We start from the raw sequence: 23,983 nt of genomic DNA on the forward strand, positions 1-23,983 counted from the left end.
CCTTCAACTAGCAAGGTATGTTGTCCTTGGCGCCGTAATTTGTCAATATAAAACTGTGGTAAAGTTACACAAACTGCTGTTACCCAACTATAGGTTTTGTTACAATGTGGACAATATAAAGATTTATGTTAACAACTTTCACCAAGCTCGCTAATTTGGGTACCTATTGTAACTCGGGAGTATTTGGGGCAGTGTTTGAGTGAGTTTGTATGTGCTCACGCAGGTGCCCGAGAGCTGTGGCTGCACCAAGGGCTAACCTATTGTGTGTTGTCTCTTCGTGTACAGGTATGTCTTTTATTTTGTCAGAATTGTGTTGTATATCATTTTACTTGTATTGTATAGTGTGTTGTTAGGCACTGAATGTGTGCATGCAGCACCTGTTCTCTTTTGCCTGACCTTCAACTAGAAAGGTGCCCGAGAGCTGTGGCTGCACCAAGGGCTAACATAATTTTTTTGTCTCTTCGTGTGCAGGTCGAATAAAAATTATCCAACCATCAGAATTCCAGTTGTGGCAGTGTCCTAAAAGTTAAAAGTACACAACGCAGAACGAACCACGCTACATATGCATAATGATGTAGTAAACAACATCGCTCTGCGTGGGAACTTTTGGTGGGGGGGAAGTAGCCTTTATAAGTCTCCATGGTGGGTAAAGACCATCACTTCGTTGTCTTGTTGGGAATAGTAATAATTTGTGACAGTACGCATTGTATTAGTCTAACGGTTGTTTTTAATTTAGTTTCTCACATTAAACAGACATTTGAGAAGGATTTGAGAAGCGAATTGCTTGCAGTTGTACCTATGACACACAGACACACTAAAGCTGTACAGTGTAGTTAGAAAAGTCAATTTACATTATTTGCAGATGTGTTCCCTTTTATTTACAAATCGAAAAATGTAACATTTGAAATGAATGTGGCAGAACAGTTAAGCATAGAGTTCCTGTGGGAGTCTTCTCCTTTAGTCTTTTTGCCTCCTATGACTCGTTTCCTATTAGATGGGATGTTCCCAATGCCAAGTTCACCTGAGACAGCCGCTATCCAGTGTCATGTGTTGCTGAATTACAGATCTCGCTATCCCAATGTCGCTGCTGTCCATGGTGCTGAAATATCCAATCTCGGCTATTTGCATACATAGGACCATCCACACTTGACACCACACACACAAGTTAATGCTAATATCACACACACTTTTGAACATTGCACAACCTGCAACAAGACACTGAAACAGCACTTAATTTCAAGTTTGTTTATTTCTGAATAAAGATGCGAAGAATGAAATCAATGTGTGGAAGGAGATTGGACAATGTATAGGCATTCCCTATAGCTGTATTTGACTGGAGCATGATCAGATTGCTTTGTTTCAGCCAGAATGGAAATTTGGTCTGAGAAACTATGCCCATTATATCATGACTATTTCAGACAGAAATCACTTAATATTGTCTGTAAAAATATAAATAAGGCAATGTTTATATGACCCCCTTTCAAACATTCACATATTTATCATTTTCTTGCAGATATACAGTGCATTCAGAAAGTATTCATACCCCTTAACTTATTCCACATGTTGTTTTCTTACAGCCTGAATTCAAAATGGATTCAATTATAATATTTTCTCTCACGCAGCTACATACAATACCCCATAATGACAAAGTGAAAACACGTTTTTGAAATTTTTGCAAATGTATTGGAAATTAAATACAGAAATATCTCATTTACATAAGTATTCACACCCCTGAGTCGATTAAAGCTGTGTCTTTCTGGGTAAGTCTCCAAGAGCTTTGCACAACTGGATTGTAAAATGTATGCAATATACATTATATAGACAGCCATTTTTTTTTTTTCGCCATAGGTTTTCAAGCCGAATTAAGTCAAAACTGTAACTAAGCCACTCAGGAACATTCAATGTCATCTTGGTAAGCAACTCCAGTGAATATTTGGCCTTGTGTTTTAGGTTATTGTCCTGCTGAAGAGGGAATTTGTCTCCCAGTGTCTGTTGGAAAGCAGACTGAACCAGGTTTTCCTCTAGGATTCTGACTGTACTTAGCTCTATTCCGTTTCTTTTTATCCTAAAAAAAGTCTCTAGTCCTTGCCAATGACATGCATACCCATAACATGATGCAGCCACCACCATGCTTGGAAATATGAAGAGTGGTACTCAGTGATGTGTTGTGTTGGATTTGCCCCAAACATTACACTTTGTATTCAGGACAAAAAGTTAATTTCTTTGCCACATTATTTGCAGTTTTACTTTAGTGCCTTATTGCAAATACAATGCATGTACAGGTTTCCTTCTTTTACATTTACATTTTAGTCATTTAGCAGACGATCTTATCCAGAGCGACTTACAGTTAATGAGTGCATACTGTGTCAATTAGGTTAGTATTGTGGAGTAACTACAATGTTGATGATTCATCCTCAGTTTTCTCCTATCAAAGCCATTAAACTTTCTAACTGTTTTAAAGCCACCATTGGCCTCATGGTGAAATCCCTGATAGTTTTCCTTCCTCTCCGGCAGCTGAGTTAGAAAAGGACGCCTGTATTTTTGTAGTGACTGGGTGTATTAATACACCATCCAAAGCGTAATTAATACCTTCACCATGCTCAAAGGAATATTCAATGTCTGCTTTAATTGTACCCATCTACCAAAAGGTGCCCTACTTTGCAAGGCATTGGAAAACCTCCCTGGTCTTTGTGGTTGAATCTATGTTTCAAATTCACTGCTGGACTGAGGGACCTTATAGATAATTGTATGTGTGGGGTACAGAGATTATGTAGTCGTTTGAAAATCACTATTATTGCACACATAGTGAGTCCATCTAACTGATTATGTGACTTGTTAAGACATTTTTTACTCCTGAGATTATTTAGGCTTGCCATAACAAAGAGGTTGAAAACGAATTGATTAGATTACTAGATACTAAACTCTGTCAATATGTTTTTGGAAATGGCTCTGCATTTCTTGCATACATAAAATATTTATGTAAGGATTATGACGACCTTCTAAAAGGACAAAGCTGTTTATGTGTGTTCCCTTGTCTCCACTGTCACCACATCCCTCAATGTGTGCAAACAGAGCATCTATGTCAGGGATGCGCAACTCCAGTCCTCGGGACCTGATTGGTGTTACACTTGTTCCCCAGCCCCAGCTAACACATTTGACTCTAATAATCAAGTACTCATGGGCTTCAGTTTAGAATGCAATAAGTTTAATCAGCTGTGTTTGCTAGGGATGGGGAAAAAGTGACACCACTCCGACCCCCAAGGACAGGAATTGTCCATGCCTGATCTATATGGTAGGACCAGTACCAGATTAATATGGAGGCGAAAGAAACACACACCTATTTAGGCGAGGTGCTGGCTATCGGAGTAGAACACGTGAAAAAGAAAAGGAGAGCCGCACACTCTAGGAGCTCAGATGCAATAATTTAATAACTTAATAACCAACGTCAGGATACCCTGATGAAGACAGCTTGTCTGTCGAAACTTTGGTTATTAGGTTATTAAATGATTGCATCTGAGCTCCTAGGAGTGCTTGAGAAAAAGTGTGACACCACTCCGGCCCCCAAGGACAGGAATTGTCCATCCCTGATCTATATGGTAGGAACAGTACCAGACCTGAATGAATGTGTCTGTTTTGAATATTCACGGAGACAGAATGGTGTGGTTGATAGCAGAGACGTCATGCCCAAAGGGGGCACAGGGTCACCTGCCCCCTCAGATTTGTGATGTTTAAATTTGTCTTGTTATTTTTTCTCTGTCATACTACTAACCATGAAGTTGGCTTTAGCTAGCCCAGATAGGATCCCATTCTCCCAACCTAATAACTACACTGAACAAAAATATTAACGCAATATGTAAAGTGTTGGTCCCATGTTTCATGAACTGAAATAAAAGCGTGAAATATTTCGTTCGCACAAAAAGCTTATTTCTCTCAAATTGTGTGCACAAATTTGTTTACATCCCTGTAAGCGAGCATTTCTCCTTTGCCAAGATAATCCATCCACCTGACAAATGTGGCGTATCAAGAAACTGATTAAACAGCATGATAATTAGACAGGTGCACCTTGTGCTGAGGACAATAAAAGGCCACTCTAAAATGAGCAGTTTTGTCACACAACACAATGCCACAGATGTTTCAAGTTATGAGGCAGCGTGCAATTGGATTACTGACTGCCGGAATGTCCACCAGAGCTGTTGCCAGATACGTTTATGTTAATTTCTCAACCATAATCCAAGTTGGCTTTAGAGAATTTGGCAGTACTTCTAACTGGCCTCACGACTTCAGACCACTTGTAAAGCAGCGTATGGGCGAGCTGTTGGCTGATGTCAACGTTGTGAATGCTCCATGGTGGCAGTGGGGTTATGGTATGGGCAGGCATAAGCTACTGACAATGAACACAATTGCATTTATCGATGACAATTTTGAATGCACAGATATACTGTGGGATAGTGTACGTGCACAAAGTGAGTTTGTAACATGTATATCATTCTTGCTTGTTGTTCTTTATAGTTACTACCATTGCCTATTGTAAGTTGCCTCTCTGTGTTTACTGTGTTGTGTAATACTCTGCAGGTAGTATTATGCCATTAATACAGCCCTTCCTTTGTTAATAGTGTTGTTGCTCTACTTGTGCTATCAGTTATTGTGCATATTCATTAGCCCTGTTATCTGTCCATTACAGGACCACTATCATTCCACTACCTTTCCATGTCCATTTCATCCGTGTGTGTCAATAAAGTATCCTTGAATGTAACTCTGAGGTTGCCTTATTCCCCTCTTACCGAGGGAGGTGAAAGCGCAACCTGGTCTCAGAACATTTCATATTATTCTGTATGTACAAAGCTGTGATCAAGGCAAAGGGTGGCTACTTTGAAGAATCTCACATCTCAAACATATTTTGATATGTGTAACACGTTTTTGGTTACTACATGATGCCATATGTGTTATTTAATAGTTTTGATGTCTTCACTATTATTCTACAATGTAGAAAATACACAAGACACAGAGGAGGAGAAACTATCCAACACCCTGGGAGAGAGAACGAGTGACCTCAGTCGAACTCACAGCCAGAAAGATGCGTTAGATACAGGAGAGGAAGAGGTTACCCTGGATGCCATCACCCCTGCTCCTGTGATCAGGCCAACGGGCAGGCGGAGCGAGAGGTCATAGTGATAGTGATTCACACCCAGTGAGAGACAGACAACCCATACAACCTCTTGGCTGAGATGAACCACACAGAGGTAGAGGCAGAGGGCCTTCAGGGCTAGCCAGTCAGCCTTCCTGCTCTGATCCTCAAGTCAATTGTAGTTGACCTCATTCCGTCAGTAGAGGATGCCTGGTTGTTCTTTAAAAGTGCTTTCCTCTCCATCTTAAATAAGCATGCCCCATTCAAACAATTCTGAACTAAGAACAGATATAGCCCCTGGTTCATCCCAGACTTGACTGCCCTTGACAGGCACAAAAACATCCTGTGGCGTACTGCATTAGCATCGAACAGCACCCGCGATATGCAACTTTTCAGTGAAGTCAGGAACAAATATACACAATCAATTAGGAAAGCAAAGGCTAGCTTTTTCAAACAGAAATTTGCATCCTGTAGCACTAACTCCAAAAAAATTTGGGACACTGTAAAGTCCATGGAGAATAAGAGCACCTCCTCCCAGCTACCCACTGCACTGAGGCTAGGAAACACTGTCACCACCGATAAATCTACGATAATCGAGAAATTCAATAAGATTTTTGCTACGGCTGGCCATGCTGTCCACCTGGCTATCCCTACCATGGCCACCAGCTCTGCAACTTGCTCATGACCCCCCATGACCCCTACAAATCAGCTGGGCTAGACAATCTGGACCCTTTCTTTCTAAAATTAGCCGCCGAAATTGTAGCAACCCATGTTACTAGCCTGTTCAACCTCTCTTTCATAACGTCTGAGATCCCCAGAGATTGGAAAGCTGCCGCAGTCATCCCCCTCTTCAAAGGGGGTGACACTCTAGATCCAAACTGTTACAGACCTATATCCATCCTGCCCTGTCTTTCGAAAGTATTTGAAAGCCAAGTTAACAAACAGATCACCGACCATTTCGAATCGCACCGTACCTTCTCCGCTATGCAATCTGGTTTCCGAGCTGGTCATGGGTGCACCTCAGCCACGCTCAATGTCCTAAACGATATTATAACCGCGATCGATAAAAGACAGTACTGTCTTTTATCGACCTGGCCAAGGCTTTCGACTCTGTCAATCACTGCATTCTTATTGGCAGACTAAATAGCCTTGGTTTCGCAAACAACTACTTCTCAGATAGAGTTCAATGAGTCAAATCGGAGGGCCTGTTGTCTGGACCTCTGGCAGTCTCTATGGGGGTGCCACAGGGTTCAATTCTCGGCCGACTCTGTCCTCTGTGTTTATCAATGATGTCGCTCTTGCTGCTGGTGACTCTCAGATCCACCTCTACGCAGATGACACCATTTTGTATATGTCTGGCCCTTCATTGGACACTGTGTTAACAAACCTCCAAACGAGCTTCAATGCCATACAACACTCCTTCCGTAGCCTCCAACTGCTCTTAAACACTATTAAAACGAAATGCATGCTCTTCAATCGAACGCTGCATGCACCAGCCCGCCCAACTAGAATCACTACTCTCGGCGGGTCTGACTTAGAATATGTGGACAACTACAAATACCTAGGTGTCTGGTTAGACCGTAAATTCTCCTTCCAGACTCACATTAAGCATCTCCAATCCAATGTTAAATCTAGAATCAACTTCTTATTTCACAACAAAGCCTCCTTCACTCATGCTGCCAAACATGCCCTCGTAAAACTGACTATCCTACCGATCCTTGACTTCGGCGATGTCATTTACAAAATAGCCTCCAACACTCTACTCAGCAAATTGGATGTAGTCTATCACAGTGCCATCCGTTTTGTCACCAAAGCCCCATATACTACCCACCATTGTGACCTGTACGCTTTCGTTGGTTGGCCCTCACTACATATTCGTCGCCAATCCCACTGGCTCCAGGTCATCAATCCCAGCCTTATCTGAAGTCATTGGTCACCATAGCAACACCCACCCATTGTATGCGCTCCAGCAGGTATATCACCCCTCCTTTGGCCACCATTCCTTCCAGTTCTCTGCTGCTAATGACTGGAAAGAACTGCAAAAATCTCTGAAGCTGGAGACTCTTATCTCCCTCACTAACTTTAAGCATCAGTTAACAGAGCAGCTTACCGATCACTGCACCTGTACACAGCCCATCTGTAATTAGCCCACCCAACTACCTCATCCCCATATTGTTATTTATTTTGCTCATTTGCACCGCAGTATCTCTATTTGTACATCATCTTCTGCACATCTATCACTCCAGTGTTAATACTAAATTGTAATTATTTTGCACTATGGCCTATTTATTGCTTTACCTCCATAACTTATTACATTTGCAAACACTGTATATAGATTTTCTATTGTGTTATTGACTGTATGTTTTGTTTATCTCATGTGTAACTCTGTGTTGTTGTTGTTTTTATCGCACTACTTTGCTTTATCTTGGCCAGATCGCAGTTGTAAATGAGAACTTGTTCTAAACTGGCCTACCTGGTTAAATAAAGGTTAAATAAAAAAATGAAATAAAATGTTTAATTCATATTCATTTAAGATATTTAGTCAAGACTTGAAAAGTGCCATTTATTTCAAATGATAATTATTCAGTGTCTGCAACCCTCAAGAACCAGGGTGAGTCTGGGTCCCCCTTTAACTGGGCAAACACAACTTGCATATCGTCATAGACTAGGCCTATACGTTAATCTTTTAACCTTGCTTGAATAAAACAATGCATTTTTAATAGTGAGAAAGAGTTGCGCTTTTCCTTTTAGATTATGATTAAGGTTTTTGGTTGCACCTCGACTCAATGTTGGTTGAGCGCCCTCCACTTTTTCGTCAAATAATACATCTAAAAAAAATGTCATAGGTAAATTATTAAAAGCATTAAAATTGGGATTGGGATGTTTCCCACTTATTTATACAACCTACTCCACAAAGTTTAGAGAAATGTTCTGAAATTAATTAAGAATTAAACAGAAGAAAATCAGAATTGAAGGCAACTATAATGCAAAGAATTTAATGGTCTATGGTTCAATCCTGTTTCTGGTCTAATGAATAGTTAATATTGTTCCTCCTCTTCCTTGTGGCAAGCGCAGCAGCACACTGCCCTCCAAAGCCTGCAAAAAAAACGCCGGACTGCCCCTTTCCTCGCCCTGCATGGAACATCCAGGGTCACGTCCTTGGTGACGTGTGGGGTGACGTCCAGGGTGACCACAGCAACATCCTCTGGAAAAGGACAAAAACGGGACAGAACGTAAATAAATCATGACAAATGGCACCTGTCAGAGTGCTTTCTATAAGTCTTACTCACCTGCTTGGATGGCAGATGGCAGAGTGGCGGAGACGACCACCATGAGAGGCTTTTCTTCAAGTGTGACGTCCACAACCTCCAAGAGTGAAGAAGCTGGGTATGCATTTGTGTTAGGGGAGAGGTCCAAAACCTCCAGCTGAGAACAAGCCGGGACTGCCTCTGTGTTAGGGGTGATGTCCAAAACCTTCAGGTGGGTAGAAGCCGGGTCTGCCTCTGTGTAAGGTGTGATGTCCACAACTTCCAAGTGGGAAGAGACAGGTTCTACCTCTATATTAGGGGTGACTGCCACAACCTCCAGCTGGGAATAAGCCGGGTCTGCCTCTGTGTCAAAAGTGATGTCCACAACAACTAGGTGGAAAGAAGCCAGGTCTGCCTCTGTGTTAGGAGTGATGTCCTCAACCTCCAGGTGGTAAGATACCGGGTCTGCCTCTGTGCTACAGGTTTTGTAAACAACCTCCAGGTGGGAAGAAGCCAGGTCTGCCTCTGTGTTAGGGGTGATGTCCGCAACCTCTAGGTGGATAGAAGCCGGGTCTGCCTCTGTGTTAGGAGTGATGTCCTCAACCTCCAGATGGTAAGATACCGGGTCTGCCTCTGTGCTACGGGTTTTGTAAACAACCTCCAGGTGGGAAGAAGCCAGGTCTGCCTCTGTGTTAGGGGTGATATCCGCAACCTCCAGGTGGAAAGAAGCCAGGTTTGCCTCTGTGTTAGGAGTGATGTCCTCAACCTCCAGGTGGTAAGATACTGGGTCTGCCTCTGTGCTACGGGTTTTGTAAACAACCTCCAGGTGGGAAGAAGCCAGGTCTGCCTCTGTGTTAGGGGTGATGTCCGCAACCTCTAGGTGGATAGAAGCCGGGTCTTCCTCTGTGTAAAGGGTGATGTCCACAACCTCCAGGTGAGAAGAAGCCCGGTCTGCCTCTGTGTTAGGGGGGATGTCCATAAGCTCCAGGTGGGAAGAAGCCGGGTCTGCCTCTGTGTTAGGGGGGATGTCCACAACCTCCAGGTGGGAAGAAGCCCGGTCTGCCTCTGTGTTAGGGGTGGTTTCCACAACCTTCTGATAGGAAGAAGCCGGGTCTAACTCTGTGTTAGGGGTGATGTCCACAACCTCCAGGTGCGAAGAAGCCAGGTCTGCATCTGTGTTTGGGGTGACAATTAAAATCCTGATTGGCTTTACTACTACAAGGCACCAGGATGTCATGACAAAAGGCATCTGTCAGAGTGCTCTCTATGAGTGCTACTCACCTGCTTGGATGTCAGCTGGTAGTGTGGCGGAGACGGCCACCACTAGGACAGGGGGAACTCGCAGGGTGTCTGCAGTAGGCTGGAAGTAGCTTTTCACCTCGTCCGCCACAAAGGCACAGACAGAGCTCATTAAAAAAGGGGTCTTGAGGTCATCCAGGGAGAAGGACTGGCTGATTCTCCCGAGGATCGACCTCACAGAGTCAAAAGCAGCAGCCCGGGAGAAAGGGGTGTGAGGAGAAGAGGCCTTCAACGTGTTGGAGAGCTTCTCCCCTACGGCCACCACCATACTCACAGCCATCCCGCTTAGGAGGATGGGGTGATCTGAATGGCCTTCCTCTGGCTGAAGCCACAGGGCCAGGAGGATCCTGGGCACCAGCTCCACCACCACCTGGGATGGGCTGAGCAGGTTGCTACAGGGCTTATTGGACAGCTTGTCCAGAATGCTCCTCACAGCTCTCTCCACGATGATGTGGACCTTGGGGTCGCTGAAATCAACAAAAAGCAGCAGAGAAAGCTAAACGATGTGCAATGTTCACACAGAGAACACTGCCCTAGTTATTTTCTGCATAGCTCCAGATGTGTAGATGAATGGAGCAAGCTGTATGCAGGGCAGTACATGGAACTCACACGTCAGCGCCAGCTGGAGAGGTGGTGTGCATAGAGCGGCGGAGCTTGCAGACAGCCTTGTGCTCCATGTCAATCATTTTTAGGCAGGTGTTTACTTCCCAGGTCTGTCGTAGGAAACAGGAAGTCCCATTAGTGTAATTTCACAACAGATATATTCTGCTGTAATGACTAGTTGTTGAAAGGCTAGAAAGGAGATCACTGACTGATAGTCTAAGTCTCTAACTCTCATTCTCTTACCAGCCGAGCGAGTTCGTTCCCCTCCTCAAGGGTTTCCTTCCACACCCTTCAAATAAAACACAAAGCATTTCAACTTTCCTGGCTTCCTATTTATCTGTTGTTTATTTTACCCACACCTCCTGGAGTGCTGCTGGTGACAGAGAATGGCAGTGAAGGTGAGAGCTGACGTGGTACTCACCTCTCCCTAAGGGATTTTTTGCCCTGAGACACCAGCCAGTCGCTCATGTGCTCCATGGTGACATGGGGCGAGACCTGGCCTCGACTCTGGAGCAGCAGATAGTGGACCATGAACTTCTTCTGCAAGATGAGGTAAGGTGTGAGACCGTGCCACTAAAGACCATATAATTTATTTATTTTTTTATTTATTTTATTTTTAGTCATTTAGCAGACGCTCTTATCCAGAGCGACTTACAGGAGCAATTAGGGTTAAGTGCCTTGCTCAAGGGCACATCGACAGATTTTTCACCTAGTCGGCTCGGGGATTAGAACCAGCGACCTTTCGGTTACTGGCACTATGCTCTTAACCACTAAGCTACCTGCCGCCCTTTCAGAAGGGCCTCTCGCAACATTTCACAACTGCTCATGTCTCACAATTTGCAAGTGATATTAAAAACTCTTATGACCATCTCCTCTAAACTGTCTTGAAATAAAACTCTTGTTTTGGGATTAAATCTATCTCTTTTTTTCTGTGGTTACTGTTTTTGTGGGATGAATCTTACCTGTTTATTGTAATATGCTTCCTCCCAGCAGGCCTGCAGAGTCTGAAAATAAAGGCTGCTTCTACAGAATTCCTTTGAAGATAATTAAAACAATGATGCTTTATTAGGTACATTATGCACAGGCATTTACAGTATGCCAAAAGGAATATCTCCTAAGATTACCTTAGTGGGACCATAAGTGAACTCAAGAATGCTCCCAACCCTATCCATGGTCAGAGGGGGACGAAATGCAGCGCTATAAATATACGGGATGCTCTAGAGATAACAGGAATGACTTAAAGTCGCGAATGATCAATGCCTGTGGAGTCGTCCAATATGCTGCGCTGAGAATTGAGTTGTAGGCGATATTTGGATATGTTTAGCGCAATTTACATGTTTACATTCTATTGCCATGGAGAAATTGAGTTTATAGAACCTGTTTTCTTCTATGTCTTTATTTCGTGAAATATTAAGATCTTTATTTTGTCATAATGTGTATATGAGGACGTTGGAGCCCGTTCCGATTCATGAAGCGGTTATCCAGGTGCATGTTGCATAGACCTACTAATCCAACCTTGGTTTACAAGTTAAATTAAATTAGTATATATGCCTATACAAATCTATTGACCACATCCATTTAAATGAATGATTGTCAATTGAAAATGTGGTAGTTGTGTTATCCTGTTGTGCGTGTCAGGGCTCCTCTTAAGCACGTTATTCCAATATTTCCTAGAATTGACACAGGTTACACTTTTGCAAAACTACTAGGTTAAAAATAAGAGCATGAATGACAATAAAGGTATGACTTGAATTATATGTGTAGTAGTGTGATGTTGTTCCCCTAGATCAGGGTTCTTCAATTCCGGTCCTGGAGGGCCGAAACACTTCTGTTTTTTATTTCTACCTGGTAGTTAATTGCACTCACCTGGTGTCCCAGGTCTGAATTAGCCCCTAATTAGAAGGAGAGGATGAAAAACAGAGGTGTTTCGGCCCTCCAGGACCGGAACTGAAGAACCCTGCCCTAGATTATGCACCAAATTGCACACAAGGACAGTTCAAGTAGACCAGGGGCCTGTTGCACAAAAGTAGAATTAAGACATCCGGGATAAATGACTCAGCTGAGCTCAATGAAGCCAAAACATGTGCGTCCAGGCTTAATTGGTTGCACAAAGACCAAGCCAGGATGAGCAGACACGGATTCATTAAGCCAGGTGAAACCAATCCTGGATAGGTGCGCGCTCACGGCTCACTCAAATAGACCCCGCCACAGATCACAGATTAACTGATTTACCATGGCAACTAGAGCCGCGTACTTTTCCCCGTCGGAAGCACAAATCCTCATGGAGGCATACGAGGAGGTAAAATATATAATTAAGAAGAAAGGCAACACCGCCACAGTGATAAAGCAAAGAGAAAAAGCGTGGCAAAGTATTGCAGACCGCCTGAATGCGTAAGTAGTGCACAATTACACACTCACCGCTCCGCTGAAACATCACAATTACAATTCAAATATTTAATTCACATCTCCAAAAATGCAGTTGTACTGTAATTATGAAACGGTTAAATTTTTAATTGAAATGCACTGCAGATATGAGTGACATTGTGTAAAGTAACTCCATCACACTGTATAAAGCTATGATAAATTTTTTGATATTTTTACTGAAAACAAGACAAAAATACCAAGTAATTTTTTGCAGTGTGACTCCATTAAATGTGTGTGTGTGTGTGTGTGTGTGTGTGTAGATTAAACATGAACGGCCAAAACGGACATGGCAGCAGGTCAAAATCAAATACAAGAACATTCTGCAGAATGGTATGGTCCCTGACTAATATTTAACAAAGCACAAGCATATATTGTACCCAGAAGGTGCCTGCTCACACATTGTCTGTACTGTTTTAGCAGTGAAAAAGAATACCCACAGACAAGGCACGGGTGGTGGGTCACCAAAGGCTGACCTTACCCCAGCAGAGGACATGGCCTTGGAGCTAAATAAAGGCAGGCCCGTCTTAGAGGGGATCCCTGGGGGGAAAGAGACGAGCATAGGTTCCTCCCAAGATGCCACCCGCTTCATTCAAGGTATGTCCTTCCATCTCTACATGGGATACAACCACATTCATATTGAATCAATTTGGACTGTCTGACTTTGGTTTACCTATTGCCTTGCAGTGTCTGGCAGCACTGTGTTCCTGTTAGAGCCACCAGCACAAGCACCAGACGATGCTGATCCAGTGAGTACTCCATCAAAGGCATACTGTAGGCCTGGCATGTCTTGTCTACTAGCTTCAATATGAATCCGATTAAATGTGATAGGGTGAAGGCCCCAGTGCAGCAGCAACAGCACATGATGGAGACGATGATGAGGAGGAGACCATCTCTCTGGATTCCAGAAGGCATGAGGTATCATGTTAAGACTGTGAAAGTACTATTTACTCTACAATGGTGAGGAGTCCTCATCAAAATCAAAAAATCTCATTTCTTTTACAGGACCCAGATGCTATACAGTGGGAAAACCAGCCTGGCAACATAGTGCGTATTAATAAAAGGACACCACATCCTGCCAAATTCCAGCTGCGCTAATTGTATTGTGTTCACAGAGCTCACAAGCTATCAGAAAGTTGTATGGCAACCACCTCCGGCGCCAAATAGAACTGGCAGACATAGACATTCAATACAAGAAGAAAAAGATGGAAAATCTTGCACTGGAGTCCGAAATAAAAAAGAGGACAATTAGGAAACTGGACCTTGAAATAAAAAAACTTGAGAGGGAGGTGAGATATGCCTTCAATGTACACTGTATGCTAACTGTAACACAAATGTATTAATCATTATTTTTCTTTCCTCCCCCAGCTCCAAGAAGATGACACAGCTCAAAATAAAAATTAGGTATATTCTCGTAAAGTCAAGTGAGCCATGACATATGAGCTCTTATTGTGAGCACACAGGACGGTGGCATCTTTCTAAGGTTTTTTTATTTTCCCAGCAATCAGTACAACCAAGTCATCGTTATAAGGCATCGCCCTCTTTTTGCCCACCCCCCAGCACCAGGTGTGGCCACTAGCCTATATGAAGGCCCAAAATTGTGTGTTCCTTTCTGCTCTGACAATGGCATGCCCATTCGTGCGAGATGTGGTGGATGAAGAAGCACTTGTGCTGAGGAGAGCCTTCAGGCGAGAAAGGGTCTTCAGGGACCGGTTGGACCCACTGGCCTTCCCTGATGACCATCTATATGAAAGATACAGGTTTTCTGCAGATGGCATCAGGTATCTATGCAGACTACTGGGTCCCAGGATTAAGCACCGCACTGCACGGAGCCATGCACTGAGTGTGGAGCAAATGGTTTGTGTGGCCTTGCGCTTTTTTGCTAGTGGAGCCTTCCTGTACTCAGTGGGGGATGCAGAACAGCTGAACAAGGCCACAATTTGCCGCACAATAAGGAGTGTGTGTCTGGCTATCAAAGCATTAGCAGATGTCTTCATCTCCTTCCCTGGCCACAGAAGACTCTGTGACATCAAAGAGGAGTTCTATAGGATTGCAGGTAAGAGGATCTACAAATTACAGGACAACTGTTAACACATAGTAGGATACTCATTACTTTGTGTGACAGGTTTCCCCAATGTCATTGGTGCAGTGGACTGCACACACATAAGGATAAAAGCCCCCTCAGGTGCCCATGAGGCCGATTTTGTGAATAGGAAATCCTTTCACAGCATTAATGTTCAGGTGAACATAACTTTTTGATATTGTCCATTGTCGAACACTCTGCATTGCCAGTGATGTGCATTGATTGGTGTAATATTCCTCATCTTATGATTTCAGATGGTCTGCAATGCTGACTGTGTGATCAGCAATGTTGTGGCAAAATGGCCTGGCTCAGTCCATGACTCCAGAATCTTTCGGGCCTCTGAAATCTATCAGTGCCTATCACAAGGTAAGCCACACAACCCCTATTTATAACCATCATGGCTGTGTCAAGAATATCACTGTGTTTATAAGGTAGTAATGATGAGATTTTGTGTTGACAGGTGAATTCTCTGGTGTGTTGCTGGGAGACAGGGGGTATGGCTGCCAGCCTTTTCTCCTGACACCTTTCACAGACCCCCAGGAAGCACAGCAAGCCTACAACCATGCCCATGCCAGGACCAGGGCCAGAGTTGAAATGACCTTTGGCCTCCTGAAGGCACGCTTTCACTGCCTTCACAAATTAAGGGTCAGCCCTGTTAGGGCATGTGATATTACTGTGGCTTGTGCTGTCCTCCACAATGTGGCCTGCCTGAGGAAGGAGAGGGCCCCCAGAGTGCCACCAGCCATGGACTGGGACAATCCGGCAATCTTCCCTGATGACGACAGTGGTCGGCTGCTGAGGGACCAATATGTGTTGAATTATTTTAGTTAGTATGTGTGCTTTCAATTTTGGTTAAATATGTCCTGCGGTGGCAGAGGAATTTGGGTTTTTTTGGGTTCGTTTTTTACGAATTTGGCCTCTTATGATGTTTGTGCGGTATACTGTGTGTAATACAAGGCTGCAGGGAGGCTACTGCATCCATTCATTTGTCTGTTCAGTTGATGTGTATGGATTTGTCCTGCATTTATTTTAGTGTGCAGACATGCAGGGTGTGTTATATACAGACCTTTGAATGTGTATGTATCATTTTGTATAATATGCTTGGATTCTGTGCTTTCCATCTTGTAGAGTCACTGTGACTTCAGTTTCGAAAGGAGCTGATGGTTTACCTGCTTTGTTTTGTCCTTATTCAATAAAGGAACATAATGTTACACATTGTGTTTTTATATTCATATGGAATGTGTATTTGTTTATATGACAGAGTACTAGGGCCACACTGAAGAAAAAGGATAAAGTCATAAATTTATGAGGCTGGTTCTTTCTGCAGAAAAGCTACATATTGTTTTTACAGTTTTGATACTTATGACAATGTGATACTTAATATTCTGGCACATCAGCATGTCTTTGTTTATGAAACCATACTGAAGTACAATTTCACGAAATGCCCCACATCTGTCATTTTAACAACTGTCCTCCTTTAAAACAACTGGTTACAATATTATGACTTGTGTTTTTCCCCCTCTGTGGCCCTAATATTCTATCATTTTATATATAGCCTTATAGTCTATGGGAAACTGTAAATTATCTAATGATAGCAACATCATCTAAAAATCATTTTTATCCAAAATCATTTAAATTAATGATCACAAACGTTTAAATAATGACAGTGGGTCTAGTTATATGTGATAACAATGTATAGTGAGCAGTGAAATAACTATTGGTTTCCATTTGTGGTGACTGCTGACTGACATTAGGGATGAGATTAAATAGATCCTGGAATTTAGCCTGGTCTGGAGCAGGCTAGCTCCACAGAATAAATCTCCATGGTAATTTATACCATAACATATCCTCCTGCCCCCTATCCATCTTTAGTGCAACCGGATTACGGATCAATTGAGCCAGGATCACCAAGATATCCTGGCTTAATCCCTTATCCTAGTTTTGTGCAACAGGCCCCAGGTCAAGAGGGGATGTTAATAAGTTAATAATAATAATAATAATTCAATGTGGTTTCTTTATTTAATTACAGCTGCATAGCTAATGTTATTTTTAGGTGTACAAACATTTTTATGTATCTATATTGCAAATACACCTAATTGTAAAAGTTGTGTATATTTTGGTTTGGTCCATCGCGGGTTATCTGTATTTCTGTACCCTGTTATTGTTCTCTTTTGCCTGACCTTCAACTAGCAAGGTATGTTGTCCTTGGCGCCGTAATTTGTCAATATAAAACTGTGGTAAAGTTACACAAAGTGCTGTTACGCAACTACAGGTTTTGTTACAATGTGGACAATATAAAGATGTATGTTAACAACTTTCACCGAGCTCGCTAATTAGGGTACCTATTGTAACTCGGGAGTATTTGGGGCAGTGTTTTAGTGAGTTTGTATGTGCTCACGCAGGTGCCCGAGAGCTGTGGCTGCACCAAGGGCTAACCTATTGTGTGTTGTCTCGTGGTGTGCAGGTATGTCTTTTATTTTGTCAGAATTATGTTGTATATCATTTTACTTGTATTGTATAGTGTGTTGTTAGGCACTGAATGTGTGCATGCAGCACCTGTTCTCTTTTGCCTGACCTTCAACTAGCAAGGTGCCCGAGAGCTGTGGCTGCACCAAGAGCTAACATATTGTGTGTTGTCTCATCGTGTGCAGGTCGAATAAAAATTATCCAACCATCAGAATTCCAGTTGTGGCAGTGTCCTAATTACGTGACCTGCCGACTGGTCAGCTCAAGCCGACCGCCGGAGCTGTGCATGTGGATGAGGTACACGACATGCGCATGTGAATTTGTTGATGGCTTACTGTAAGTGAATATATACTGTAAACAGTGAAAGTGAATGTTGCATATTCATTAGATACAGGTATTCGTGCTTATTTGTATGTTTTGGATGAATTTGTTTATTGCATTTATTTTTTTGGGTATTTGAATGCACTAAATTACATTGTATTTTAGTGCTCTGTTGAGCCATTGAAGATTCTCAAATCCATAAGACGTGTTATGCTGGGGATGTTAGTGTGGGTAGAGGGAGGGGTGTCCTTCCATTTACACCAATTGTACAGTCAGCTCCTGGGAGTAGAGCGTTTGCTAGTCCTGAGTTTGCAAGCACTGGGAGGGGTAGGCTGTTTGTTCCACCTGACCAGGGTATCTCACCTCTGTCTTTTGATGTACTATCATCCACAGTACTCGGTGATAATGGGACGCCTCCGAGTCAGCTTAGTGACCTTATTAAACAGATTGGTTCAGAGTTAGGAGAATCTATCAGAGCGAGTTTACTGCAGCCTGGGGTTTCAAGTCTTTCTCCTGCCCGTCCCACTCACCAACCCCAGCAGTTTCCCCTGCCTGAGCAGTGTGGGTCAACCTTTATTGATGCGTCCAAGCTGAATCTGGTTGTGAAGTCAGATGTTAGTGCTCCACCTCTTTTTAGGGGTGATGGCTCAGATAAGTACTCTGTCCTGGAGTGGGAGGAGTTAATGGAAGTCTACCTAGAGAAGAGGGGTTACACTGGGTCTGGGAATGTTGGGGAGGTGATGTCTAGGCTCATGGGGAGGGCATGGGATGTGACCAAAGTCTGGAAGCGTAACAACCTTGTTTTCACAGATGTTAAGGCGGTGTTCAGTGTTTTCAAGCAACACTTTGGGGATACTGTCTGCTCAGGTATGCCATTAGCTGATTTCTATTCAATCAAACCATATGCTAATGAGGGTCCAATAGATTTCTGGATTAGGCTTAAGAAAGCTGCAGAGGCAGCCGAACAGTACCTTGTGAGTGAGGGCAGGACCTTACCCAATCAGTGCTCAGAGTTGGCAGTCATGTTTGTACGCAACTGTCCTGATAAAGAGTTGGCCCAAGTGTTCAAGAGCAAACCCATTCGTGACTGGACAGCCAGTGAGGTACAGGATCGGTTGGATGAACTGTTAAGGGAACGTAAAGCATGTAGAACACAACTTTCACAGCAGTTTGCTGCTGTTTTTGACTGCCCTCAGGAGGGAGTGGGTCCTGTGAAAAGACCTAATGTGTCATCTTTTTCTCAATGTGGCCGTGAACCAGACCAGGCACCATCTGTATCTGAGGGTGGGACATTAAAGAAAGTGTTGACTTTGTTAGAGAAGGCTCTGGTCAGCAATACTCAGCAATACTCAGTCTGTGAGTGGCGCAGTGGTCTAAGGCACTACATCGCAGTGCTAGCTGTGCCACTAGAGATCCTGGTTTGAATCCAGGCTCTGTCGTAGCCGGCCGCGACCGGGAGACCCATGGGGCGGCGCACAATTGGACCAGCGTCGCCTAGGGTAGTGGAGGGAATGGCCGGCTCAGTTCGTAGAGCATGGTATTTGCAACGCCAGGGTTGTGGGTTCGATTCCCACGGGGGGTATGAAAAAAAAAAAGTAACGTATGCACTAACTGTAAGTCGCACTGGATAAGAGCGTCTGTTAAATGACTTAAAAATGTTAAATGTAGAGGGCCCCGTAAACAGTTCCACAAACGTCAGCATGAGTGCGCTGTCTGTGGAAGCACTAATCACTGGACCAAAGCTCACTGTCAGATGCATCAGCTGTGCGTCAAGTGCTTTTCTCCGGGCCACATGAGCTTTGACTGTAGTGAGGCTGGGCAGCGACAGAACCCTGGATGTGGACAGACTGGCAGGTCTCAGGAAAACTAGAAAGCCTCCGTTCTGAGGAGGGCAATGTGGGGCATTCTTATTTTTACTCCACTGATGATGATATCCAATCTGTTTATTCTTACTTTTGTGAGTCAGTACCCAAGAACAACACAGTCATTTTTCAGAACACAATCAGAATGACAGTTTGTTTTACACCACTGTGCTAGTACAGGATAAAGTTGAGCTGAAAGGGGATGTTAGATAGTGGGTCCATGGCTACTACTCTGCGCGCAGATATTGAGTGGCGCAGTGGCCTAAGGCACTGCATCGCAGTGCTAGCTGTGCCACTAGAGATCCTGGTTCGAATCCAGGCTCTGCTGTAGCCGGCCGCAACCGGGAGACCAATGGGGCGGCGCACAATTGTCCCAGCGTCGTCCAGGGTAGGGGAGGGAATGGCCGGCAGGGAGGTAGCTCAGTTGATAGAGCATGGCGTTTGCAACGCCAGGGTTGTGGGTTCGTTTCCCACGGGGGGCCAGTATGAAAATAATAATGTAAGTCGCTCTGGATAAGAGCGTCAGCTAAATGACGTAAATGTAAATGTAAAATATTGTACCTCGGTTGAGGGAGGCAGGAGTGGTAGAGGGGAACTTTCTAGCTCCTTCAGACATCATCCTGGTGGGTTGTGGTGGGAACAAACTAGCCCAGTGGGCATGTGTGACTTAAAAATTCAACTTTATGGCTTCTGTTATGTAGTCCCAGTGCTTATTGTTGATGGGCAGGTTGATGAACTCATTGTGGGAACTAATGTGTTGAAGTCTCTGATTAGACAGTGAGTTTCTATGTGCTCACGCAGGTGCCCGAGAGCTGTGGCTGCACCAAGAGCTAACATATTGTGTGTTGTCTCTTCGTGTGCAGGTCGAATAAAAATTATCCAACCATCAGAATTCCAGTTGTGGCAGTGTCCTAATTACGTGACCTGCCGACTGGTCAGCTCAAGCCGACCGCCGGAGCTGTGCATGTGGATGAGGTACACGACCTGCGCATGTGAATTTGTTGATGGCTTACTGTAAGTGAATATATACTGTAAACAGTGAAAGTGAATGTACCATATTCATTAAATACAGGTATTCGTGCTTATTTGTATGTTTTGGATGAATTTGTTTATTGCATTTATTTTTTGGGGTATTTGAATGCACTAGATTACATTGTATTTTAGTGCTCTGTTGAGCCATGGAAGATTCTCAAATCCATAAGACGTGTTATGCTGGGGATTTTAGTGTGGGTAGAGGGAGGGGTGTCCTTCCATTTACACCAATTGTACAGTCAGCTCCTGGGAGTAGAGCGTTTGCTAGTCCTGAGTTTGCAAGCACTGGGAGGGGTAGGCTGTTTGTTCCACCTGACCAGGGTATCAAATCAAATCAAATGTTATTGGTCACATGCGCCGAATACAACAGGTGCAGACATCACAGTGAAATGCTTACTTACAGCCCTTAACCAACAGTGCATTTATTTTAACAAAAAAAGTAAGAATAAAACAACAACAAAAAAAGTGTTGAGAAAAAAAAGAGCTGAAGTAAAATAAAGTGACAGTAGGGAGGCTATATATACAGGGGGGTACCGTTGCAGAGTCAATGTGCGTGGGCACCGGCTAGTTGAGGTAGTTGAGGTAATATGTACATGTGGGTAGAGTTAAAGTGACTATGCATAAATACTTAACAGAGTAGCAGCAGCGCAAAAAGGATGGGGTGGGGGGGCAGTGCAAATAGTCCGGGTAGCCATGATTAGCTGTTCAGGAGTCTTATGGCTTGGGGGTAGAAGCTGTTGAGAAGTCTTTTGGACCTAGACTTGGCACTCCAGTACCGCTTGCCGTGCGGTAGCAGAGAGAACAGTCTATGACTAGGGTGGCTGGAGTCTTTGACAATTTTGAGGGCCTTCCTCTGACACCGCCTGGTATAGAGGTCCTTGGTGATGTGGACACCAAGGAACTTGAAGCTCTCAACCTGTTTCCACTACAGCCCCGTCAATGAGAATGGGGGCGTGCTCAGTCCTCTTTTTTTTCCTGTAGTCCACAATCATCTCCTTTGTCTTGGTCACGTTGAGGGAGAGGTTGTTATCCTGGCACCACACGGCCAGGTCTCTGACCTCCTCCCTCAACTTGACCCATGTTATACGGTCAGATATACCACAGCTTTCAGCCAATCAGCATTCAGGGCTCGAGTCACCCAGTTTATAAAAGGGAACGTGTGTGTGTCAGCCTTAGCATTATGTGGTGGTGCCTGGTTATTTCTGTTGTGTTTAGCTTGAGGTTTGGCCACTCCTCCAGCTGCTGATACATGTGTCACGCACGGCGCTCTTCCTGTCGTGTCGTTGCTGGTATGTTGTAGTAACGTTCCACATACGTTATTTATGTCAAGGTCAATGTCAAGGTTGATCTGTGTGCTGAGGAGATGGGGAACAACGTGCAACCTGCTGCTGCTCTCCTGGGGGACTTCATTACTATTGTCAAGCAGGTACACAACACAGTCCTGGGGGACATCAATACTATTGTCAAGCAGGTAACACAACTCAGTCTTGGGGGACATCAATACTATTGTCAAGCAGGTAACACAACTCAGTCTTGGGGAACATCAATACTATTGTCAAGCAGGTAACACAACTCAGTCTTGGGGGACATCAATACTATTGTCAAGCAGGTAACACAACTCAGTCCTGGGGGACATCAATACTATTGTCAAGCAGGTAACACAACTCAGTCCTGGGGGAAATCAGTGCTATTGTCAAGCAGGTAACACAACACAGGCATCTAATATCTGCCCTATATCTGCATATTCTTTTTTAAAGAAACAAGCATTGATTGTCCTGCAGCACAGCAATGTGAGTTATTATATGGATTATAATTAATGGACATTTATGTAAGGGTTGATAGGGAAAATGATGTCTGACATTTCTAAGAGTACAAACTTCAGAAGCCTTTTTAAACCTCAAATACACTACACGTGTTAAATGTCCACACTACACGTGTTAAATGTCCTGCATTGCAGGAAAGTTCTCCTGCAACAAGGTGATCAAATTAAGATCCTACATCTGTACTTGATTCAGTTTGTTTAGTTTCTACTCCTCATCTTTACGTTCAGCTCCTGGAGTACGTTCATAAAGATGGCTGGAGGTATCCAGCTGATACAGAATGGTGGACCACGTTGAAAGAGAAGATGGTTGCTATGACAAAGGTGTGTTGGTGTGTCCGTCATTGACCTGTGATCTGTGACCTAAGCAAGTTAGATTCTGTCTGTATTACTGACTCTTTGTTATCTGTGAAATAACTTGACTTAAATCCAACAGGTAGAATACATTATGGTACATATGTATTCTGAGTCTTGTCATAGGCATGTATGATCCCGTCCGGTCAGGTCCAACAACTTTGCTGTTTGGGTACCTACCACCCCTGATTTGATTGTGTTTCTCTCTCCAGGCGTTAGCTCTACAGTCGACAACACCCATGAACTACTACCAAGTGTTCCACCACATCTCCCAGCTGCTGCCCCACGACTGTGTCATCGTGAGTGAGGGGGCCAACACCATGGACATCGGGCGCACCATGTTGAACAACTACCTTCCTCGACACAGGCAAGGCATGCCGCCTCACACAGAGATCAAATCCGCCAAGTATCCTGTGCCTTTGCCCTGAAGACAAGTAGGAATGAGTTGGGATCTGTTGATAGTTCTGCCTGAGAAGACTTCTCAATGGAGTGCTGCCTGACAGGCTGACTGGATGACTTCTCAATGTAGTGCTGCCTGACACGCTGACTGGATGACTTCTCAATGTAGTGCTGCCTGACAGGCTGACTGGACAACTTCTCAATGTAGTGCTGCCTGACAGGCTGACTAAATTACTTCTCAATGTAGTGCTGCCTGACAGGCTGACTAGATGGCCTAGTTACAGTATGTAGCCTAGTTGCAGTATGTAGCCTAGTTGCAGTATGTAGCCTAGTTGCAGTATGTAGCCTAGTTGCTGTATGTAGCCTAGTTGCAGTATGTAGCCTAGTTGCAGTATGTAGCCTAGTTGCAGTATGTAGCCTAGTTGCAGTATGTAGCCTAGTTGCTGTATGTAGCCTAGTTGCAGTATGTAGCCTAGTTGCTGTATGTAGCCTAGTTGCTGTATGTAGCCTAGTTGCTGTATGTAGCCTAGTTGCTGTATGTAGCCTAGTTGCAGGATGTAGCCTAGTTGCAGGATGTAGCCTAGTTGCAGGATGTAGCCTACTTGCAGGATGTAGCCTAGTTGCTGGATGTAACCTAGTTGCAGGATGTAGCCTAGTTGCTGGATGTAGCCTAGTTGCAGTACGCAGCCTAGTTGCAGTACGCAGCCTAGTTGCAGTACGTAGCCTAGTTGCAGTACGTAGCCTATTTTGCAGGATGTAGCCTAGTTGCAGTACGTAGCCTAGTTGCAGTACGTAGCCTAGTTGCAGTACGTAGCCTAGTTGCAGTACGTAGCCTAGTTGCAGTACGTAGCCTAGTTGCAGTACGTAGCCTAGTTGCAGTATGTAGCCTAGTTGCAGTATGTAGCCTAGTTGCAGTATGTAGCCTAGTTGCTGGATGTAGCCTAGTTGCTG

At 44.0% G+C, this 23,983-nt stretch overlaps 1 pseudogene; it reads left to right on the top strand.

The window, feature by feature from the left end:
- Positions 1-23,061, top strand: part of LOC121563296 — a 31,847-nt pseudogene extending 8,786 nt beyond the window's left edge.
- The last annotated feature ends 922 nt before the right edge of the window (positions 23,062-23,983 follow it).

This window comes from Coregonus clupeaformis, unplaced genomic scaffold (assembly GCF_020615455.1).
Source record: "Coregonus clupeaformis isolate EN_2021a unplaced genomic scaffold, ASM2061545v1 scaf2275, whole genome shotgun sequence".
Taxonomy (NCBI): domain Eukaryota; kingdom Metazoa; phylum Chordata; class Actinopteri; order Salmoniformes; family Salmonidae; genus Coregonus; species Coregonus clupeaformis.